The following is a 25,417-nucleotide window of genomic DNA, read 5'->3' as shown; positions in this document are numbered from 1 at the left end:
TATTAAAAGTGGGCATTAGATTAGCAAATCTGAGGCTTACAATCAGAAGGATAACCCTATCAGGTACAAAAATGATATTACTTTATTGTACCAGTGGTATAAATACGTTGCTTCAGAAGCTACAAATTTTGGTCAGTCTCCTTAGTTTTGCTTTCTTTTTTGTTTTCATAGATACTTGTCTGTATTAAGAAACAGCCTGAGGAAAGGATATTGAAATTAATTTTCTTTCCAAACTGAAAGTTGAATAATTATTTTCACCTTAGATGAAAAGTCACATTGTCAGCTTGTGAAACCATACATACCCAACAGAAAACTTGCCCAATATATGAAAATAATAGAAAGAAATACATCAAGTAATGGATTTGCCTAACTTAACATTCTAATGGATTGTTTTCTCATAATTGTAAAGGTTTAAAAAGTACACGTCTTTTCAAAACTTTGTCAAAAGACTTCTGCTGGGCCAGCATTTTGTCACCCTGATAAAACAGGGTGTTATTTTCTAATGCTGCGAATACTGTTTGAAGTTTTCTGAGATGGCTTCTTTCTAGGACTTATTCTTCTTTTCACATCGCTCAGTTTGTGGTCAGTTTGGATTTCAGTGCCAGTCTCTTAATTCCAAAATCTTCTGTGCTTTCATTATGAAATTAGCAGGAAAATTACAGATTGCTAATGATTCAACTGTGCATCACAAACAATATTAAGGTAACAAATCATTGAGTTTCCAGTAACATTTGTTTTCTGATACTCTTGCGATTCTCTTTCTTTCACTTAATCAGGAAGTAATCTGCTCAAGTCACACAGAAATTATCCTATTTTCTATATGATTAAGGAAAATGAATATTTAGTTTCTCATTAGTGTTCAAATCTCTTTTATTTACTAATGGCAATGGAAAATGCACAACAGTACCTGCAGCAATGGGCCAGGACCACATGCTGTCCTCCTCCAAATAGCATGTCCTTCCTAAACATCAGATGATAGAAGCAGGCTCCTCACTTATGGTCCTCCACCTATCCTGGGCTGAAGTGATGTCTATCTGGAATAAGAAAAGGAAAGCATCTGAATTCTGTGCATACAGTTCAATGGGCCCTCCATGACCATGAATGCAACTTCCCTCAAGCTGAAAGTGGGGCAGAATAGAGATTTTCTCTTTCTAGAACAGTGAACAGTGTTGTTCATCTGAACAGTGTTGTTTGGGACAGATGGAACAACTAATTTAGATATTTAAATGATGGTGTTTGAAAAATAAATGGTTGGAATTGCCTATTGCAGCTCTGAATTTACTTTGTTTTCTGAGCTGGCTGAACTTAAACAGGATCTGGTTTATGCTTCACACATTAATAACATGCTGTAACAGGGTGGGTATTCTTTACTGAGAGGCAAGATATGTTAACTCAGAGATAGGATAAATCCAACTGTGATGTTTGAGCTGTGACATGGTCGTTCAGCTCAAACTTCAGAGAGAGAAGCTTGTGTCCACCCTAACCCATCTGTAGTCTTGACAAATGTGTCCGAAGTCTGCCTGTACTAGTCTTGGGCAGAATATAATAGTCACCTCTACAGTTTTGTGATTAAATTCATCCTTCTATGGGAATTAATAGACGATATCCATGGCTTCACTTAAACTTTAAAAAAGAATGGAATTTGGGAAATTATAAATGGGATTCATGTCAAATGCTGTGAATAATTTCACTCAGAAATCAAGAGGGTTGAAATTTAAAATTGAAAAAAGTACTGAATTAGTTCAGATTTACATACAGTGTGAAAAACTAGGTATGTGTAACTGTCATACGGCAGAATCACACAGAGAATTATTGTTACATAAAAATTGTCAAGCGAGAAATGCTGTGTAATAATCTTACAAAGGAGTTTGCTTTGGGTCCAGTACAATTTTTGTGAACAGCTTTTCGGGGTGAAACACAGTGGAGAGTAATCTAAGTCAAAGATGAAAAACAAAATCTGAGAGAAAATGCAAATACACTTAAAGAAAATGCTTTTCAAGACAGAACTTTGGAGGAGTATTATCTTGGTAAGCTGGAGGAATTGCTAATGTGGTTCAACCTAGATTCAATTATGGTTTTATAAAATTCACTTTCCTCTTAAAGAGAAAACTGGGAAAGCTTCATTGCAGAGTTACTCAGGAAGCAAGGAATGATTATGAATACTCTGTTTCTTTTCATCCTTCACTCATATTTACTAAACATTTCCTGTAATTGTGATCAAGATTTAACTTTTTTAATAGCACTTCATAGAGAAGTACTATGTAGACAATGAATACAGCAAGAGCAAAATCAAGCTCTGAGAAAATGCATGCACCATACACCATGCACCATGTCTAAAGCAAGCACTCATTTTTCAGTATTGCTGTTTAAAATAAAACATGTATGCACATCTAACAATATCGTAGAAGTTGCCTAAAAGATAGATTGTCTTTTTTTTTGTTTGTTTTCACCTTTAAAATGCTAAAAGTCAGCAGCAAATTTTGAGGCACTTTAACTATACTGACACCTCTAAAACAAATCTTACTGAATTGTGTTACAAGTTGCAAGATACTCATATTTTAGTAGAACATGATGCTTAACTTATAGAAACTTCATACGTTTTTTCATAAAAGAGTCAAGCTTGCACATTTAGTACTATATTAGAAAAGGATATATTTATAGATAGTAGCATAACGCTTTCAATAAATCTAGGTCAAAACCTTTGTGTTATAATATCAGTGATTACAAATTCTTAACTAAGTTATTGCAAATATTCCTTTAATTTACTGTAGCAACATCTAGTCAATAAAAGCTCATTTAAAAAAAAAAAAAAACAACAATGAACAAACAAACAAAAATGACAAAAAAGATTGGTTTAATCAGGGAAATCTGCATGTTTTCAATAGCCAGTTGAAGGTCTTGTCCATCAATGTCTATTTCAATTCTAAGGGCACCATTGACAAGCAGCTCTGTGCTCCATTAAGAGACACTGGTGTGTGAACCAATTTGGAGGTCACCTGTCATTTTAAAAATGCGATCGATACAATCCAGAAACAGTCCTACGATTCATTTAATAAGTGAAAAAGGAATAGGTCAGTGATCCCCCAGTGAGTTGCCTGTTATTTTCTGAAAGGCTGTATTGTTTTATCAGAGTAAATTAGGTTTTCTTTGTGCTTTTAAAAATAATGGCATTTGCATATTTTCACACTGAGAAATTCCCTAAAGAAGTTGCTTTAACACATTCATTAATAAAATATGGGTGAGACTTCTCATCATTTCACATTCATAAACTTACTTTTACTTCTAAGGTAAAACCAAGTCCTTTTACTGATTGCTAAATGGTTTGTCAGTCCTATACTAGAGAAAATAACATGAAATTAATATGAGAAGGCCATGAAAACATAATTCATATTTCTGATTCTATGTTTGAAACTACTAACCCCTATAGGTAATAGTTGGTGTCTAGAATGAAGTAGAAAATACATTGCTTGACCAACTGTCAGAAATTTGATTTTCGTAAATGTATCTGATGAATATTATTTTTCAGCTGAAAAATTTAATTGAAGCCTTTTGCAATAAGGCAATAAATAAGGCAATAAATAACGCAAAATAAAGCAGCTTTTTATTGCTGCTTTGTAACAGGAGGAAATATAGTGATGAAAATTGTCTCTCCACTCTTGACGCCTAACCATTAAGTTGTTTCCTACATGTATTTGTGTTTACAGATATAGATTTTAAAATTGTCTATGTTTTCTTGGAAACACAAACTATTTGGGGAAGTACTGTTAGAAAACAGCAGCAGTAGTTCTTAAAACAGGGTCACCAGGCCTCAGTGTGGGCTGTGTCTCAGCAGGGACAGCAGTTTTGAACAATGACATCAGCAGCACAGGCTGTCCCAGGTGTGTACAAGTGTGAATCCTCCCTCTCCACTGGCTCTGGGTGGTTTAGCAGGATCCACATATAAGTAAGGAATAAGGGGAGACACCAAAGGAAGGGGTAGCCCAGCCTCTGTGGTGTCCAGAGCATTCTGGACTACTAGAAGATGCTCTCAGTACCCAGGCACAGTGTGGAGTCCTTCCTTTTTCCTCACTTTAACCCTTTCAAACACAAATGAACCAACGCTCATGTGCTCGTAATCTTGGCAGATGCCAAGACACCTCGCTCACAGCTAGCTCTTAGGAACAGCTTGCCTTCTGCCTGAAGTGCAGTTGCCTCCTCTTGAATACAATGAGATTTCTCCCCAGCACCTTTGTAGCAATATCCAATCTTGTATGCATGCATCTTTCCTCATCTCCTGTGACGCTTGCTCCCAGAAGTTTGACCAGCCCTGAACTTCTGCTTGCTAGATGCTTTTCTCAATTGCCTGTCGTGTATCAAAGCTGTGAATTTACCAGGTCACCTTGTCAGACCTCCTCCTTGTTCTGCAGAGACAGCAATTAACGCTACACAAGAAATGATGGTGCACACAGAGTAGCTATGACCAGTGCTGACTACCCAGGCATTCGTACCTCTGACCATAGGCCTCCAGACAACAGGTAGGATACACTTGTCTCAACTGGAACACACAGATATTACTGAAACTTGATAGGACGAATCTCATGACTGGAGTGCAGCTATTGATGGCTACAGGCTGTTCAGAAAGCAGAAGTGAGGAAGGAGGGGAAGAGGCATTGCCTCTACAGCACTAGATGGATAGATTGGGAAAAGCTATATCTGCAGAATAACCATGAGCAGGTTGAAAGGCTGTAGTCAAGAATTACAGAACAAGGTAATTAAGGGAACCTTGTGTAGACACTAGGGGGTCTGTTGATGAAGCCTTCTTAACTCCAGATACAGAAGACATCATGCTCACAGGCTCATGTCCTGCTGGAGGACTTCAACCACTCTGACATCTGCTGGGAAAGTGGCGTGATGAGCTATAAGCAATCTGGAAGACATCTGGAGTTCATTGCAGATAAATACTTAAGTCAGACAATAGGTAGACTTACCAGAGGGCATGCAATACAGGACCTGATGGTCACCAACACAATGATGTCAAGACTGAAGGCAACCTAGGCTGCAGAGATCATGCACTGGTGGACTTCTTGGCCCTCAGGGAAATGGGTTAGGCATCTTTGCCTAAAATCCAGTAAAATCAAGGCCTTGCATTTTATGAAGGCAAACTTCCAGGACACCTTGGAAAACTTCCCTCAAGGACAAGAGAGCAGAACAAAGCTGGGAGATCTTTAAAGATGTTTTTCATAGACTGTAAGAGCTCCTGATCCCTAGGGATAAGAAATTAGGAAAGTAAGGCAAGAGATCAGCACGGCAGAGTTGAGACACGATGGTCAAAGTAAAGGGCAAGAAGGAAATGCACAGGCAGTAGAAGCAGGGATAGTATAGCAAGGAGAAAAGTTGAGGGATGCTCGCCAGTTGTCTAGAGGTAGGGTCAGGAAAGCCAAGGCATAACTGGAGCTGAACTTGGCAAGGAATGCAAAGTTTACTAAGAAGGTCTTTTACAGGTATGACAGCCACAAAAGGAAGGTCAAAAAATGCATACCCTTCCCCATGATGAGCAAGACTAGCAAACTGGTAACAAGAGACAAGGAAAAGTCTGAGGTATCCAACAACATTTTTGCCCCAGTCTTCACTAGCAATCTTGCTTCCCACACTTTTCAAGTGGACAGACCACGAGGCAGGGCCTGGGGGAGCAAAGTCCCTCCCACTCTAATAGAATACCGGGTTTGTCACCACCTGACCAACCTGAATATGTGCAAGTCTATGGGATCTGACAATGTATATCCCAGAGTTCTGAGGGAATTGGCTGGTGTAGTTGCCAAATCACTCTCCATGACATCTGAAAAGTTACAGCAGTAAAATGAAGATCCTGGTGACTAGAGACAGGGAAACATTCCACCTATTTTTAACAAAGTTAGAAAGGAGGACCCTGGGAACTACCGACCTGCCAGCCACACCTCAGTGCCTGGGAAGATCACGGAACAGATCCTTCTAAAAGCCATGTTGAGACACATGGAGGACGGAGGTGATTTGAGACAGCCAACATGGTTTCACCAAGGGCAAGTAATGTCTGCCCGACCTAGCAGCCTTCTATGATGGAGTGACTATATCAGTAGACAAGGTAAGTAGTTGAGTCATCATCCCCAGAGGTGTTCAAAAGACACATAGGCGTGCTTCCTAGAGACATTATTCAGTCATGAACTTGGCAGTGTTATGTTAATAGTTGGACTTGATGATGCTAAAGGTCTTTTCCAACCTAGATGATTCTATGTCTCTATGTTTCTTCAATCCCAGTGACAAACCTTGTAGCAGCTCATGTGCCCTCAGCAGTAGCTTGATCCTGATGTTTTCTAAAGGGTTTTGCTCATCCTGCTCCATGATATACTGCCTATGAAGAGCCTGTCTGAGGCCTTCCCTTTCAGTAAGCCTTGCTCATGGCCACCTTGATCTTTGAAGATATCACGTGTGTGCGCAGTAGGTTACTGAACCAAATGCTAATGACTACCATCTTTGACTGAGCACTACTTTTACACTCCTTTCTAAGCAATTTCATGGTGTCTGGGGTGTATTGGAGGAATGTAAGACTACTTTTTGCTCTAATTTCCCTAGCTTTATGAATACATCCTTTTATTCTTCTTTTCTGCATTACAGCAGCATGTGCTAGTTAGCTCAGAGATTGCTACAGATGTGCAAATACTGGAAAGAATACATTGACATCCTTGTAACTCACTGAATTCTCTTCATATCCCATAGGCTTTGCTGTTCATGTAAGCCAGATCTTCTCTACTATGTAACATTAATGAGTATTTGTCTTAAATATGATCAAAGACAAAGTCTTCAACATCTAGTAATGAAGCAGCACCTCTTCTTCATTGTTCTACGGAGTAATCTTGAGTTCATGCACATCATTTTTTGGTCACTTGTGAAGTTTCATGCCCTTTCTAGGCTTCCAGGTACACTTTGGTTATTTTTGATACATGAAGTATTTTTTTCTTATATTTCCCAGATAATCTTCTACAAAGATGGTTACAGGAGTCATGGGACACTACCATTGGCCTATGTCTAGCTCTCCTCTCTTGTAGCCTATGTGCCTTCTAATGATTTTCATTTAAGTTGTAGTTCAATGAAAACAAAAACAAATTCCAAAGAAAAATAATGCTTTCAGATTTGCTGAAAGCTCTTTTATTTTAAAAACTTTACTAAGTCATCTATTCATACTTTCTTGCAAGTATTGCCATTAGAAAAGCTGGCTATAATTGCCTTGTTAGAAGAAATTGGTGCTGTGACCCCAACACTTAGACCTCAGTACTTGGTGTAGGACACAAACATTTGCCCCACAGGATACCTTTGCGTTGCTACACCAACTCATTTAGGATCACAGACCAAGAAAGATGAGGCAGACTTATGGCCAGGGACTAAAACTCTACTGTGCTGAACAAAAAAATCAATTCAAATCAAGGTATTGTATGGCGGATATAGTAACATTTCTTCTTTTATATCCATGTCAGTAAACATGTGAGACTCCACATGACATACCATACAGCTGTCTTGCTGGTCTTATTTAATATTGAGTCATATTGCGAGAAGGTGTATTGTTCAAAACTTTTGTCCACATGCAGCAATACATGGCTTGGTTAAACTATTCCATGGTAGCTGCACTTCAAGAAACATCCATATTTAAAAATCTTGTTTGTGTGGGTAAGTTTTGTTCCCCTCTACTTTCACATGAATTAACTTAGTATTTTTGTAGGAAGAAATGAAAATCTACCTAGTGGAGGGGTTTAAAGTTTGTTCTGAATCTACTGTTACTAGCAGGAATTTGGCTTTCACAAGAAAGAAAAGGAATAAAATAAAAACTGACAGTTGAAGTGAGAGTTCTTGATTTTCACAGCATTAGCAAGAATATATTGCCTTCTGCTTGTGGATCTCTACATACTGTGTAGTTCCTTGTTTACTATATAGGGAAATTTGAAAGTAATATTCATTTTCTGAGTAGATGGATTCCTTCCAGGTTCAGCTGGAAACTTTCTTATCTTGGAAAGCCTTTATCAAATTCAAGAGCTGTTCATATTGCTAAAGTAGGAATCTCTTTAAGTGACTAAAATGGCAATATTCTGTTTGTTATTAAGGAAATGCATGTGATTTATATTGACATTTTTCTACTCGTTGCATTTCTATGCTGTAATAGTACAAGTACATTAGCTTGGTGAATGTCAGTGTGAATTTCTCTGCAGTAGTAGCTCTCATGACTCTTACTCACAATATCTTCATTCTAAAATATTTGGGAAGACCCACTTCTGTAATGCTCTTGCCTCCACCTCATTTTTTTCTTTTTTCCTATCATCCGAAATATACTGACAAATTACACAACTAACAGTGCTTTCTGGATAGCTGATAAGCCTTCTTCAAAACGCTTGCAAATATATTCATGAATTCCTTATCCATGATTCATGGAAGTAAATTCTTGCTCAAAATTGGAATACTTTATTCATAAATAAAATTATATGAGATGGAGAGAAAATAATTTGCTTTGGTTTATTAAAACTCCAGGTGGCATAGTGTAGCTGTCTACAAATACATTTCAGAAGTTTGTCACACAGCATAACGTGTCCTGTATGTATGAGAGAGAGACTGTTATTCTAAAACCAGCATGTGTTAATTCAGCATGGATTTTCTGATGTGAAACAAGGGGATGTTTATTATTGTTATGGAAACCTGGATCCTCTTCACCCAGTCATTGTCCTAGCTAGACTCATCATTGCTTTGTCTGCACTTGGACTGCACCAGGATCATACTGGAGCTAAGTGCCATTGTGTCTCAATTCCCATTGAGATTTTTATTAGAAGAGGATCCCTGCATTCAAACTGCTGTCAGGAACAACTAACTTGGGTTCCCCTGTGCCTAGCATCCCTAAGGGACATATGGTTTCATGAGCCAAAACTATGCTGGGGAATTCACCAATAATTGACAGATATGTCAATGATTTATAATTTACACCTAATCAATAATTCATCAGTAAATAATTATGACTGTTGACAGTCTTGCTCCCATACTCAAGCCCATGGACTGGTTCTGCTCTCTGCATTGGTGCAAGGCAGGAACCGCAGGACCTGGGTGCATTTGCCCCCACTGAGAAGGTGGGACTGCAGGTCTGTAGAAACAGCAGACTGGCAGCTCCAAAACAACCAGGAGCTGTGGCAAGCTCCAACACAACCAGCAGGGCACGTCATGTGCCCTCCAGCTGGTGCTCCCCAACACTTCATCTGCAGAGCTGCTGCAGCTCACTGGGGGCTGATAAATCAGGTGCCCCCGGAGGGAGTCTGAGAGTCCTATTTACCCAGATCCTAAACAGCCAAAAGCAATCATCATTTGGTGACATTACACAAGTACCTGTTGTTTTCTGCTGCCTAAATAGCATACAACAGGGAGGAGCTGAATAACTTCCTCAGCACAACAGTATTTTCTCATAATAGTGCTATTTTAGCTGTGATAATATAAACATAAATGCAAGAATGGCTGTAGGGGGAATATCAATTGTTATGCCAGCCTCTACAGCTGAAAAAAATACCTGGAATGCAGAAGTTGCCCTTGATCGGTGGGTTTTAATTATTTCACAGAATCCTAGTGAATCTCGACATGCAAACAATGCCACCTGTTCATTATATTAATTTCAAGTTAGTATAAGTAAAGCAAAAGGGAAAATGCTCAGAATTTTTCCCTGCCAAAAAAAGAGGTTTTTAAATTATATATGTCAATTTGAGTATCCTACTGAAACATATTCATTCCCAAAAAAAAAAAAAAAAAAAAAAAAGCAGAAAACACTTCTCTTGAAATAAGTCCAATATGAGTAATCCCAGATTAAAAATCGTCCTCTGTTTGTTTTGAAAAATGTTGAAGGGTCTGGTAACTAAAAGCCATACTGAAAATGGAAAAGATCTTGCAGTTACCAAGTGAAATATAATTTTCAGGGCCTTTAATGTTTTTTTTTTCCCCACATTCTTTTAATATTGTGCTCACTTTAATTTTGCTCTTGACCTATTGTGTCTTTTTAAACCATGTTGCGCTTTGCATCTCATGTGCAACAACAAGCACTATGTGAACATTTCCCAACTTCCCAAAGCAATTTCCTTCTTAAGCATATTTCACGAACATTAATGTTATTTTACAAAACTACTTTAATGTTTTGTCTTTGATTTTCAAGGCAATTTTTTTTTCCTTAGTAGTTTTTTTCTCTGCTGCTTTTAAGCTCTAATGAAGTATCACCCTGGCATTTTTTTTTAATTGGAGAATTAACAGATTGGCAAAAGGATCAGAAGTACTCATTTTATACATTTTCTAAAAAGCATATTCCTTAGTGATGCTGACTCACTAATTAAACTGACATTGTTTTCTACGTTTTTGGAAGCTCATTTGAGGGGTACTGAGAAACAAACAAACAAACTTAGTGCAAGTAAAATGGGTCACTAGACAATTGAAAATTCCTCCATTTGGGTTTTATCTGTTGTGTGTCAAATATTTCTCGTGATCTGCTGAGTAACTTCATTTTTCACTGCATTCAAAAGGAACTGAACATGCTTCACATTTTGCTGGACTGATCATTTATTTGCGAGTCTGTGGCACTCTCACTTGGCAGCATTAATGACATTCTGGCTGGGGATTTGAACTTAGATTTGGCAACTATTTTCAACTAACAAGATATTTCTAGGCTGCTTATAACTTGCCAAATATATCTATTTGGAAAAGTAAGGAAAAGTTAAGTTCCTAAGTCTAACAGCTTAAGATGATTTGTATACTCACTGACTATAAATCAATGCTTCAGATAAGAGAGGATGGGCTTCAACACACAGCAGCAGTCAGGTAATGAAACAAAGAAGATGTCAATGACACTTTGCATTTTACCTGAGAGTTTAGGGTCACTATCCTGCTTTTAGCAAAATAAAATATAAATTCATAAACAGAATTAAAAAAAAAAAGGAAACGAACCAAAGAGTATCCCTGTGCATACATATGTATTTATTCATAGGTTTGTGTAGATTATATAAAATAAGTCTTTTTGTGAGTACAAATCAGGGAACTCATTTTACTATTCTATTTCCCCAGCCTCATTGTTTGGAAAACAATAACATTACACATTGTTAAATACATTTCAGACACTTAAGTCTCTGAGTGTATTCATACATGAATAAATATGGTTATACGGTGAGATTACTTCAGGAAATCTGTATTCAGATAAATTCTTCCAGCAGTGTTCAAGAAGATACACTTTCATCAAAATCTCTGCTAGGGACATTGTATAAACTATTGTGACTTTCATAACTGGCATTAATGCACCTGAAAATGTTACACTTTAGATTCAATCAATTTCTACTAGAAGACATTTGCAATGCAAAAATTTAACATAAATCTGTGATGGATGCTTATTTTTCTCCCAGTACATAACAATTTTAAAATCCCCTGGTTTTATTTGCAGATTTTTAGTTTTAATGCTAAGAAAAATAGGGATATAAATGCTAATGGTCATTCAAGTAAAGTAGGAAAAAGTAATATGTATGTGAATATATTATTATGCATGTTATACTGTATTCTTATTATTATTGTACTGATACAATAACCAGACATATTATAAAAATCTCCTTGAGATGGCTCAAACAAAACATGATATAATTCCAGTGTATTTTGGCATATGGGATGACATCTGCAAAGAAAATCCCTTATCACCAAATAAGTATAGTCCTCATTCAGAGACATAGCCTGGGTCTGTGAGCACAAGGGCCTTTTCTCATCATATAAAGATAAATCAAGAGAAAACCTAAATCAAGCAGTAACTAGTGCATGAATACCACTTTCTTACAGGGATTTCACTTAGGATTGCAGTCATATTAGGTTCTTAGATAGGCAATTGAGAAACAAAACATACTGTTGCCTAAAATATTTTTTTACAGCATCCCAGTTTGCTCTGGTGAGGTCTTTACTGCCTCTCTAAATATAAATGGAGTTGCAGTGACTACATTTCTGCCTTAATAACCTATGTTAGGTGCCACAAATATGTGGAATGAATCAGACCAAAATAGTCAAGTACATGACAAAGGTTGCATGTTTTGAGATTTCAGAGAATATGACATATATAATGCATTTATACATCACTTTTGGGAAGCATCAAAAGCAGACAGGTAAGCAGGTTAGTCCATAGGGTCATACAAAGTTTTGGGAAGTTCTAGAGAATCAGGCAGAGACCAGAGCAGTAAGATGAAAAGTTCACAAGAGTAAATTTGTCCAGTGAATACTACAGCGCCAGAGCAAGTATTAAAATGGTGGAACTGATGTCGATACGAGAGGAAGAAAGGCAAATATCAAATTCTGCAGAACATGACTGAACACCTGAGGAAATGTTTAGTGTAATTACTTTAGTTAATTTTGGAGTGAGTAGAAGTTATGCATTTGGAGAGGACACAGCTTACATTGATAGAAGACCATGAGCACACTATCTGTAACAGGATTTCTTCACAGCTGCAGTTAGGAAGGAGCTGGTAGGAACCTTCAGAGGAGATGTCAGCAGTGACTGGCTGACATTGCATGCTCTACCTTTCTTGCACTCTACTCAGTTGTCAGTAAATAGCAAAGACAGCTCTTCAAATCCCATGTTAAGGAAATAATACCTAGGACTGAGCTTTCTGCACAAGTGGTATATTTATAGAAATGCTTTTATCTGTACAATTCGAAGACTATATTGTGTAAATCAATTAGGCAATGAGCATTACTTACAATATAACATACCTACTTCAATGTCACATTTTCTTTGTGAATTAACAGCTTGAGGATATGATGTGCAATTGAGTGGACTCACTTTCAGATTATGAAGAGTTAACTCCCTCTGTGGACTTTGGGAATGATTTCTTGGTTCATTTTCCTGGTATTGATTGAGTTGGTATTTGGTTTTTGTGTTTTCAGAAGCTTTGTTGTTTGCATTAAAGCAGGCAATGTTTTCCCCCTTCCCTGCTTCATCCACCCTCCCCTATCCCCAGCAAGAGACTGAATAAAAAAGCACTGTTTTCAGGGAACATAGCTATTACAGATCTTCTGCCTTTAGGGAAACAAGTAGAATACATTAAAGTGTTCTACTATGAAACAAATGAGTTCTACTATGAAACAAATGAGTCACCACTAAAACCAAATTGTTAAATATTTTTTTAGAAGTTATGAGTCCACTCTTTCCTGCTACCAACCTGTATTTCAAATATGAATATGGAAAACAACAATCTTTTGGGATGGGTGACTTTCCCTTACTTACATTCATGTAGCTGATACCAAGGCATATGTACTGTTAATTGCAGGAATCTTGCCTTAAAACTGCCCTTTTTTGCCTTTGTCAGAAGCTTCAGGCTTCACATGTTTACTCAATACACATTTTCTGAAAACAAGATCTCTCTTTCCCATTGACAAAGTCCTCTGCTTTTCCTCCTACTTCCAAGTCCAAAAACAAGTGTCTTGGTGGTTTTCTTGGTGGACTGGAAGCATTGGGGCCACAGGCTGAGCATAAAGGAGTCCCTGGGACAGAGGTCTCAGGGAAGCCTTGGTGCTCACTCGGCAAATTCCCTGCTATGAACATCTTTAGTCTTCACAGAGGCTTCCCAGCCCAACCAAACACCTCTCAAAATCTACTTGATTCCTTTCAGACGTCCTTGACCATTGCCCACATACTTCAGCTCTACACCTGGTCTGCCGCCAAATTTGTACTTTTGTTTCCAAGAAGAGAAGAAAAAAGCTTCTTTTGCCTCTGTGCTGGGGAAAGCAAAACTCAATTTTGCCTCACAATGGTGAAAGAAGCTTTGCCCTGACTTTGGAATTAAAAGTAATTGATCTGAACCTTGAGTAATCACTTTAAGGTTTAGTTTAAAATAAACATTTTTCAGCAAACTCGGAACAAGACTAGAGGATGAAAGGTTAAAGGAAAAAGAAGGATAATTCATCTTGATTGAACAAAACATCTATAATTTTTAAATAACTGGAGTAGACGGGTTAAAGCTTTTCTTGCCTCTTTTGGATGCCATTTGACTGTAAAATGACAAAAAAAACTTTCAGGTATATCAAATCTTCTAAAGGGCTATTTGTAATTTAAAATTATGTGATCAGGCTTTCCTGAAACATTAAATTAAAGCTCTTCATATTCTAAACAACTTCCTGGGGAAAAAAATAGTATGTCACTGAAGGGAAATCTCAGCTTCCAAAATGTACTTATGATCTCACTTTTACAATACTCAGGTTTAATGATCCTAGATTAAATTAGTCATATTATAAAATCTAACCTATCGGGTTTTTCTCAAAGGTTCTGCTAGTATGAAAAGGATATTCGGGACTGAAATCCAAACAAATCAATAGAGAAATGACAAATAATTTCAAAGGAGCAAACACTTCCACTTAGGAGTCACTCTTACTGGAAGGTTTTATTTTGTGGAAGTAAGTATCAGTTCTTTGGTGCTAACTGACAATGTTCTCTGCTATATCAAAAATGTTCTATGATTATGAGAGATGCGAAAAATGCTGAAAATTCTAGCACAGTAGGAGAACTACGACTATAGTAATGCTGGTATAGTAATCTCAGTAAACTTAGGCTGATTCAGCTAAATTAACAACAGCTGCAAACTTTTCTGGAATTATTCAGTGCTTAAGTCTGTCTAATTTGAAGCAGGAATCAAACCTCAGTTGTGCAGCACCCTGAGAGTTAGCAACACTCCAAAGTACCCACTTAGCACCTTTCTGCCTCATCCTCCTACAAGGGAATTCCATCTGTTTTTCAAATGCACCTGGGGCAAGATTTACACTACATGGATTCTTATGCCCTTCCCACTTTTCCAAGAGTTAGGAAGTCTTCCCATGGTATTAAGTCCATTTATCATTACAGCTCATTGCCAATAATCCAATAAACTTGTAGTTTGAAGGTTTACTGTGCTAAGTAACCTCCTTCTTAAACATAAAGATGCATATATATATATAAATTGAAAATATTTATTTCCTATAAATATCACTAGATACACTGTTTTCCCTGTTATGACACCTGATGATAGTTTTTTCAGTCTTTCCTCACTAACTGTCACACGTAAACTCTTCATTTTATTGTTCTTCCTTAGACCCTTATCAGATACTGTTTCAAATAAATTTCTTTCTTGTGAGATCAAAATTATATGGATGGATATTGTATAACGGCAGTGGTAGGGAACTTCTGGAGGGGTAATGGGATTCTGCTGTATTTCTGTATTTACAACTGTGTTTTGTGTGCATGCCATGTTAAGCATGTCTTCAAACACAAATTAATAACAATTGAGATTTTTCAAATGATGCTCTTAAAAAGGAAAAAGTCTTCACTATGTAGATCAAGTTTAACTGGATGGTTAAAATATTAAACACTTGGGATGAGATCCACAAAGAAAGGCTGCCTTTGTGACATTCATAAGAGGTTCACCTTGACTACCTGCAGTATTCTAACATTAGTTACCTCAGTCTACACTGATAATCCATTGATAACAAAAAATTGCAACAGTGTGACTCATACCACTTATTTAATATGCCATCTAAGGATATTTCCTTCTTTTCTTGTCTGTCCTGTGTTATGCTTGTGGCTCGTACTTAAATGCTAACTTTATCTGACTGAAAGTGAGATGCATGCCGTTCCAAATATCATGCCTTTTAACATCTGGCTTCTCTTTGGCCCATTTTAGGCATTCCAATTCCTAATGAAAGGAATGGGAGGAATTATGCCTTTTCTAATGGCCTTGCTACAGCTAGGTTGCTGCAAAATGAACTGCAAATGACAACAGCAAGAACAATGAGGAGATGTGTCTCCTGATGCACAGGAACTTAAGTCACATGTACATTTACTGCCAAAACTTTCTTCTGTTCCTTGATGAAAGGTGGTTTTAGGCTTTCTGTGGACAGTTGTAAGGACTTCAAAAGTTAGTAGCAGTTCCTTGCTACTCTAACTTGAGCAGTGAATAGGAATTCAGGAGGCCACTCGCTTTTCTGCTTGTGGGAGTAATAAAAGACATGTTCTCATAGTTTTTTACCACTTGTCTTCTGAAGCTAAGGATGAGCAGAGGGAAGCAGCTCAGAAGAGCAGATGGAAACGTGAGAGATTAGCAGGAAGGACAATAAGCTACTGTAGGACTTCCCTTCTTCATTTTATCCAGTGGCTTCTTGAAACAGTCTGGGCTACCTGTCCTTTTTCCCCACATGTAACTGACACTGGAATCCAAGAAAATATTCAGAAATGCTTATTTCTTATTACATCCTTGGAGTGTGTCTATGACATTATGTTTGTGGAATCACGAATTAATTATAGAATCAAAAGGGACCTTGAAAGATCATCTAGTCTAACCTCCTTGCCATAGCAGGAACACCTTTCACTAGATCAAGTTGCTCAAAGTCCTGTCCAACATGGCTTTGAGCACTTCCAGGATGGAGCATCCACAACTTCCCTGGGCAACCTATTCCTGTGTCTTACTACCCTCATAAAAAAGAATTCATCTTTATGTATGATTTTAATCTACTTTCTATCAGATTAAAACCTTTTCCGTTTGTCCGGTCGCTATAGGCTTGCTGAAAAGTCTCTCTCTGTCTTATGAGCCCCTTTTAAGTATTGAAAGGTGACAATAAGATCTCTCCAGAGCTTTCTCTTCTCCAGGGTGAATAACTCCAACACCTCACAGGAAAGGTGTTCCAGGCCTTTCATAATTTTTGTGGCCCTTCTCTGCACCCATTTTAAAAGTTCGACAGCTTCCTTTTACTGGGGACCCCAGAGCTAGATGCTGTAAGCATTTAAGCTCAAATCAAACGTTGCTTTTGGGTTAGTCACACTGCCTATGTCTCATGTGATTCAATTAGTTCTTTTGGTAAAGATACTGAGGTATGAGATGAACTGGCTAATGCTTGTCTTCAAATGTTGTCAAAACAGAACTATATTGCACTGGCTGGCTCTGAAAATTAAAGCCTGAATTTAAAAATAGTTACCAAAAGCACTCTATGGTGCTACACAGTGCCATAGCTTTAGTGTTTTCCTGCTACAGAAGTTGCTTTCCCAGTCCTATGGGGTAGGAAGACAGTGGACTGCCCTCAGAGCTGCATATTGCCTGTGAACCTTAGGGCTGAATGAAGCTCTTACGAAAGGAATGCACAGAAGCACCTGACCACTGGGCGGATGGATCTAGTGTCAGATCTTCACATGGATTTCAGAGTTTTCCCAATTACTGATGTGTCAGAAACAGAGCAAGGACTGGGATGGGAGGAGAAGGGGATAAGGATCTTCATTGTGGTCCCCAGACAACTAGGGAAAATTCAGTGGGGTGCTTTTCTACATCCTCATCTTCTCAAATAGCTATGCAGAAAAATTTAAATGGTTCTGACTGATTATTTCCAAGTAACTCTGGCAAAAGCTCACAGCTATTGCAGCTGATTAGTAAAGTCCTAATTAAGATGAAATGATAACTTTCTCCATTTTCATTTTAATAGGGAAACTGAATAGTACAAAGCAGATCTATATCTTCAGCTTGGTTTTTATTTATCTTTTTTTTTTTTCTACTTACATGGAGAACTGGGTTTCAACAGTAATTCTGCCTTTGTTTGCTGAGTATATCATTCTCTTTATCAGTGAGAAGATTTTAAAAAACCCACACCATTGACTGAATTCCTATAGGTGTCAGCACCCTGTGATGCGCAAATGTTGAGCTGTAAAATACATCCCACAGGCACCAGAAAAGTACATTCTTTCAGGTACTTTTGCCCTTGTTACCTGTCTTGTTCAGATTCATGTTTCTTGCACTGTGAGACTAGGCCCCCTGGGGCAGGCATTGACCTCTTCCTGGAAAAAGCATAAGCAAGCCATTCATTGAAAATGAAGCAAAAGGAGCATCTATTTCCTTTCTTGTGAGATCACTTTTACTTAGGAGGAAACACACACAGAAGTATCTATGTTCTTGGAAACAAAATAATCATTATAGTTCTAGGCTGGCCAACACTTAAATGAAAACAGATTGAAAACAAGAAGAAAAATTAAACTATTCTTCTCACACGTTTTTTAACAATCTCAGAAAATAAGCCATTCATTTTGGTATATTTATTGTACCAGCAATACTCCCAGCATTATTCTAAAACATGCTTATGTTTAGGGTGCAGTTTCCTACATTTTTCCATTACTGCAGAGACAAGTCTAGACCCCACAAAAAGACTGGGAAATCCTGTGTTATCAGACAAGATAGGTTTCCGCCAGTTGTCAAGTGAAACGTTTTCATTCTAGTCTTTCTGTGATGGCAGTTTTCCCCAGAAAGCCTTTTTGAAAGCATTAAATTCTCATTTGGATATGCTAAAGCAGAATGTAAGGAATTCTGCCTTACCTGCCAGTATCCTTCCCTAGTCAATACAGCATTTGAAAGTGTAGCAAAACAAGACACAGCTCTGGTAAGCTGCAGAGCAGCAGAGCTGGAGATCTTGGAAAATGTAGTAGAAATAATGCTGGCTGATGAGGATCAGTTCATTACAGCATCTTCATCTGGGAGTGTAGTGCTAGGCTGTAGGCGTGATGCCCTTAGATCCCTACCAAATTAACATGGAGCAGGCCAGACAATCAGAGGAATAAAGACAAAGTAATAAGCGAATTCTGCTCCTTCTGCCCTTTGTTTTAATCCAACAGCAAATGGCTTCCTTATGCCTCTGATTGCGCCAAAGTTTGAGGGGAGGGAAAAGAAAGCCTCAAGAAAGTCTTTCCAAAGCGTAGTTGTGTCACTGATGATGCAGCTTACTCACTACTTATGGCTCTGCTTAGAGTCACGACTTAGCTTTACGGTGTCTTTTGTGTCTTCTTTAAAGATTACCAATATTATTTTTAGAAAAATGTTGTCTTGAGTTGCAATAAGCTTCCCTTTCTCTGTTACTACTCATATTTCAGTGTTGCATGAATAGTTAAGTAAAAGGCTGTAGGCACACTCCTGCTCTTCCTTCTAGCTGTTTTGGGGCACTAACTAGTATTGTAGCTAACAGTGAAAATGGACATGAGTGCCATGACAGGTGATCTCTCCGAATCTTCAGGAATATTAATGCAGCTAGGGAAAACAACACATAAGAATCTGTCATTGACAGAGTATGACATTGCAATGTATGATAAAATGATTTGGAATTTACTGTAGTGAGAGGAAGTTGTTTCAGGCTTTTAGCCAAAGATTCTGCAGCTAAATGAGTTTATGGGAAGTCCATCTTTTGTATTTTTACTTCTCTTAGAATATATCTAATATAAATGATAGCTTATGCTTTGGTCCTTATATCAATATAGTGTCAGTAAAAATTACTGGTATTCTTTACTTTTAGTACTCTGCACAGTCAAACCTTTTCACTCTTAAGAAAAATATGCATCATAGCAAAAAATATTAATTACTTTGAGTTGTATTTCAGTACTGACTCACACAATATACCACATTGAATGTATTTTATAGAGAAAAATCCACTTAGTTGCAAATGAAAACTGAATATGAAGTGAATTAAAGTGGTGTCAGCACTCTGAACTGCTAAATTGCTTTTAATTCAAGGAGATGGGCAGTACTTTCAATTAAACTTTACCATATCAAATCATGGTGAAATTTAGAATTCCATTAAATACCTCCAGAAAGCATGAATTTTCAGAAATACTGAACTCTACCATTCCACATCCCTTACATTTTAACGCACTCTTTCAATACAGGGAGAGTAGTGTTGTCATGCATCTTTATTTTAGAAGGGCTGTGAAAGTTATTACCTGAAAGTCTTATAAACAATCAAGGGAAATACTGCCCAGATTAAGCAGCTGTAATATGGACGCAAACTTGGTGGAAAGCTATTTTAGAAATGAATTAACTGTGTCTCATTGTCAGAGTTAAAAGATGTTTGCTGTATGATATCACAAAAGTCTATTCAAACCTCAGCAATATTTTGTACTCATGACAGTGGAATAAAGTATCTTTATTAAATTTTCAGATATTATGAAACTTCAGGTCAGCAAGTAGTTTGGAAAATATGATAAAATTTCAAAAGAAATTGATCTGTTGTAGTAATATGCTTGACTAAAATATAAATCAGTAGGAAGAACTTAGGCAAGGATAAACTGATATGAATGCAAGGGCTTGGAGGTTATTATGGACTGTAAAATGAATGTTTGCCAACATTTATTGTAGTATTGTGAAGGAAAAGCCTTTCTGTTGGGACATACAAATCACAATCATAGAATCATAGAATCACAAGGTTGGAAAGGACCCACCAGATTATCGAGTCCAACCATTCCCAACATTCCCTTAAACCATGTCCCTAAGCACTTCATCAACCCATTGCTTAAACACCTCCAGGGAAGGTGACTCGACCACCTCCCTGGACAGCCTGTTCCAGTGCCCGATGACTCTTTCCGTGAAGAATTTTTTCTGATATCCAGCCTGAACCTCCCCTGGTGGAACATGAGGCCATTCCCCCTTGTCCTATCCTCAGTCACTTGGGAGAAGAGGCCAGCTCCCTCCTCTCCACAACCTCCTTTCAGGTAGTTGTAGAGAGTAATAAGGTCTCTCCTTAGCCTCCTCTTCTCCGGGCTAAACAACCACAGCTCTCTCAGCCGCTCCTCGTAAGACTTGTTCTCCAGTGGCATATGAACTATTTTTTAAAATAGTTCTCACTTTCTTTGTTTCCCTTCCAATTCTTTACTTTGAGCACTAAGACAAAGGAATATAGCGTAAATCAGATTGGAAAGGATCTGTAGTTGAATCTCCTGCTCAAATCAGGGTCTTCACGACATTACACTTTTTACTGGCCTTCAGGTAGGAGGTGATCCATTAGCCACTACCTCCTGAGACTGATCATCCAGATCATTTTGTATCCACCTACTCATTCACTAATCTGAGTATGATGCGCTGCACTTTTAGGAATAGTCATGAGCCATACAGAGTATGGGCATATTGGTAATTGTACAAAAGGAATCAGTAGGCTCTAGAAAGCATGACCTGAGAAAAACATCAAAACATTTGGGCTGCAGAGTCAGAAAAGTACAGAGGGTGCTGTGATAAAAAAATTTTGAGTATGTTACGGTCACTTACAGGAATTGTAGGAAAATCGGTGCAATTTATTCCAAAGCAAAGTCTTCTACAAAAGGAAGGTGAGGCTTTTCCCCCCACAATGTATGTAAATTGATTGATTTTTTTTTATATATTATTTTCTCATAGATTCCATTCACTTGCACATTCACATATTTTGAGTGGTCTGTTCAGGATTACTTGTGCACAAGACAGAGAATACCGGACAAGTCCTTGTCCTGTCTCTGATTTCATCTCATGGCAACAAATTGATTTTTTCATACACTCTAGAAGTCAGCAGCTGGATGGCTGTTTGTTCCAGAATTTTGCTTAACTCAGCTTCCCTGAATCTTAGTCCACTTTGTGGCCCATTGTAGGCTTTTCCTTCCTTGGTACTCTGAGTTTGTCATATGGACTGAAGAGAAAATGACTGATATTTGTGATACACTGCAACCTTGTTGGCATCCTTCTGGTGTTTGTGTGTAAGTTTTTCACTGATGAGACATCCGTTATCAATACAGGCCATTCTCAAAACTCTGTGATCTGCAATTTCTTTCAGTGCTCTCAAACACGTATTTCCATTCATACTTCATTCATAACAAGCTCCAGATATCTCTGTAAAAATCTCTACAGCATGAAATAATGAACTTGCATTTATGTTCACTGTGGATAGGACAAAAGTAGATGGACTTTAAGTTACAGCGGGAAGAATATATCTATATATTTAACCACCCTTTCTAAAACTCCAACCCTAATATACACTGCTTGTGAGCTTGTACAACTCTTTCACTGAAGGGTCTAATACCCAGTTGTTGTGGGTTGACTGACTGGCAACTAATCCTCTGCTCAGCTGCTTACTCATTCTTCACACACTGGGATGGAGGAGGGAGTCAGAAGACAAAAAGTGAGAAAAACTTACAGGTCAAGGTAAGGGCAGTGAAGGAAAAAGAAGGAGAAAAAAAAACCCAAACACACCCCATAATATATGATGCAAGGGCAATCACTCTTAATCTCCCACCAGCAGACCAATGCCCAGCCAGTCTTTGAGCAATGCCTACCTCAGAAATACTTCCTCACACATACACCTCCAATGTTATTGCTGAGCACAATATCATATGATACAAAATATCTTGTATGCAACTGTGACCTCTCCTAGCTTCTGCTCACCCTTAGCCTATTCACTGCAGGGGCAGAGTGAGAAAAAGAGAAAGCCTTGATGTTGTGTAAGCCCTGTTCAACAATAGCTGAAAAAATGGCATGTTATCAAAACTGTTTTGGTCACTAATCTAAAGCACAGCAATATATATGCTGCTGTAAAAGAAGTTATCTCCATCTCAGGCAGATCAAGTACAACAATTTTCAGAAATATATTCAAGAGATAGTTTTGATTTAGTTGTTCTTTCTTTGAGGCGCAAAGGATGAGACCATCCCTCTGGCTGTGTCTACACTGTAGATTAAAAGCAAGGCATAAAGTCAGAGGACCAGCTTGGCTCACATCCACAGCTAAACCCTCTTGCACTCAAAAGAGATGACGCCTGTGGCCAAACTTATGGGAAATATTCCTGGCATAATTAATCTTAGGAGCTATGCCCAGGCATCATCTAGGACCACAGTAGCTGGCAAAGACCAAAACCATTAACAGGATCTATGTTATGAATTAAAGGGTATGAATAGTCAGGAACCAGGTCTTTTATTTATTTGCAGGGACAAAACCCATACAACCCCCAAACACATTTTATTATAAATATAGTACATCGAAGTAAAGATCTGCATAATGTGTCCTCTTTTGATAAAACTTAGGTCAGTCGATTAGTTGTTCTTTTCTCAGAACAAAAGTCTTTACCTTAATACTAAGCAAGTGAGCTCATCAATGATGTCAAGATCAGAGGCAGCCTGGGCTGCAGTGATCACGCACTGGTGGAGTTCAAGGTCCTAAGGGATATGGGACAGGTGAGGAGTATAGTCAGGACCCTAAATTTCAGGAAAGCACACTTTCAGCTCTTCAGGGAACTAGTCAGTAGGACTCCCTGGGATATGGTCATCAGGGACAAGGGGGAGAACAGAGCTGGCAAATATTTAAGGATGCTTTCCATACAGTGCAAGAGCACTCAGCCCCAGATGTAGGAAATAGGGCAGGGAAGGGAAGAGACATGAATTGCAACCTGCTGGTCAAACTGAAAAGCAAGAGGCAACTGCACAAGCAGTACAAGCAGGGAGTAGCCTGGGAAGAGTAAGGGATGCTGGCTGGTTGTGTAGCGATGAGGTCAGGAAGACCAAGGTGCAGCTGGAGCTGAACTTGGCAAGGGAAGTAGAGACTATCAAGAAAGGCTTTTACAGGTATGTCAGTCAGAAAAGGAATGTTAAAGCAAGCATATACCCACTGATGGATGAAAATGGTGACCTTGTATCAACAGAAGAGGAGAAGGCTGAAGTAGTCAATAACTTCTTTGCCTCAGTCTTCACTGGCAACGGCTTTCCTCACCCCTCCTGGGTCAGTGGACAACAAGATGCTAAGGAGGGGGGGTACAGCCCCTCCCACTGTAGGGGAAGACCAGATTTGTGACCACCTGAGGAATCTGAACATCATATCTATAGGACCTGATGAGATACATGCCAGAGTCCTGAGGGAACTGGCAGATATCCAAGCCACTGTCCCTATCATTTTTGAAAAGTCATGGCAGTCAGAAGTCTCTTGTGACTGGAAGAAGGGTAACATTGTGCCCATTTTTAAAAAGGGTAGAAAAGATTACTCCTGGAACTATCAACCTGTCAGGCTCACCTCCGTGCCTGGGAAGATCATGGAACAGATCCTCCTAGAAGCTATGCTAAAGCACATGGAGGATAGGGAGGTGATTCGAGACAGCCAGCATGGCTTCACCAGGGGCAAGTCCTGCCTGACCAACCTAGTGGCTTTCTATGATGGGGTAACCACATCAGAGGACACAAGAAAAGCAATGCATGTAATCTATCTGGACTTCTATAAAGCCTTTGACATGGTCCCCCACAACATCCTCTCTAAACTGGAGAAATATGGATTTGATGGATGGACATTTGATGTTCATAGGATAAAGAATTGGTTGGATTGCTGCATTCAGAAAGTGGTTGTCAATGGCTCTACGTCCAGATGGAGATCCATGACAAGCGGTGTCTCTCAGGAGTCTTACTGGGAGCAGTGCTATTTAATATCTTCATCAATGATATAGATACCGAGATCTAGTGCACCCTCAGCAAGTTTGCAGATGAAACCAAGCTGAGTGGTGCAGTTGTCACACCAGAAGAATGGGATGTCATCCAGAGGGACCCGGCCAGGCTGAAGAAGTGGGCCTGGATGAACCTTGAGGATGAACAAGACCAAGTGCAAGGTCCTACAACAGAGTTGGAGCAATCCACAGTTTCAATACAGGATGGGGGATGATGTGATTGAGAGCAGCCATGCAGAGAAGGACTTGTGGGTGCTGCTTGATGAGAAGCTCAACATGTACTAGGAATGCACACAACGTCCCCAACCCTCAACTGATCAGGTGGGGAAAAGACAGGTAACAAGCTCAGGCATGTCCCTTCTCCCTAGACAAGTCCAGACACGCTCTCCAGCACTTCTTGCCTTGCCAGCAGGGCTGGGGGCAATCACACACTTTGAGCCACTCAGCTCATGCCAAGCTGAGTCCATACAAGTATTGTGTCCTGTTTTGGAATCCTCAACATAAGAAAGATATGGAACTGTTAGAATGGATCCAGAGGAGGACTGTAAATGTGATCAGAGGGCTGAAGTACCTTCCATACAAGGACAGGCTGAGAGAGTTGAGGTTGCTCAGCCTGGAAAAGAGAAGCCTCCGAGGAGATCTTACAGTGCCCTTCCAGTACCTGAAGAGAGCCTACAAGAAAGCTAAGGTGGGACCTTTTACAAGGGCATGTAGTGATAGAATGAGGGAGAATGGCTAAAAATTGGAGGGAAAAAGATTTAGACTAGATATTGGGAAGAAATTCTTCATGAAGAGGGTGAACATGAAATTCTTCATGAAGACACTGGAACAGATTGCCCAGGGAAGCTGTGGATGGAAGTGTTGAAGGCCAGGTTGGATGCGGCCTTGAGCAGCCTTATCTAGTGGGAGGTGTCCCTGTCCAAGGCAGGGGGGTTGTAACAGGATGGTGTCAAGGTTCTTTCCAACCCAAACCATTCTATGATTCTATAAATTGTGAGAATGGTGACACACGGAGTAAAATACTATTCCAGAAATAATTACTTATTCTTGATATGGGAGACAAAGTATATGTATTTTTATATGTCCCTGAAAAAGTTTGCACAGAAACAAAAAGTTCAGCCCAGAATTCCTTCTAATGGTATGTCTGTATTTCTTTGCATTCTGCAGGCAGTATCA

At 38.8% G+C, this 25,417-nt stretch overlaps 1 protein-coding gene and 1 long non-coding RNA gene across 3 annotated transcripts in view; one reads left to right on the top strand and one right to left on the bottom strand.

Annotated features, from left to right (window-relative positions):
- Positions 1 to 25,417, top strand: part of GPC5 (glypican 5) — a 690,193-nt gene that overhangs the window by 622,713 nt on the left and 42,063 nt on the right. The gene's annotated exons all lie outside the window — the stretch shown is intronic.
- The window catches only part of LOC128850935 (uncharacterized), a 95,424-nt gene that overhangs the window by 37,527 nt on the left and 32,480 nt on the right, over positions 1 to 25,417 (bottom strand). The window contains exon 2 of the long non-coding RNA XR_008448180.1: positions 908 to 1,034. This is a non-coding gene — a long non-coding RNA (uncharacterized LOC128850935). The remainder of the gene's footprint in view (positions 1 to 907; positions 1,035 to 25,417) is intronic.

The sequence above is a fragment of the Cuculus canorus genome, chromosome 1 (genome assembly GCF_017976375.1).
Source record: "Cuculus canorus isolate bCucCan1 chromosome 1, bCucCan1.pri, whole genome shotgun sequence".
NCBI classification, from domain to species: domain Eukaryota; kingdom Metazoa; phylum Chordata; class Aves; order Cuculiformes; family Cuculidae; genus Cuculus; species Cuculus canorus.
Note: the sequence above shows the minus strand (reverse complement) of the source record. Positions and strands in the feature narration are given on the sequence as shown.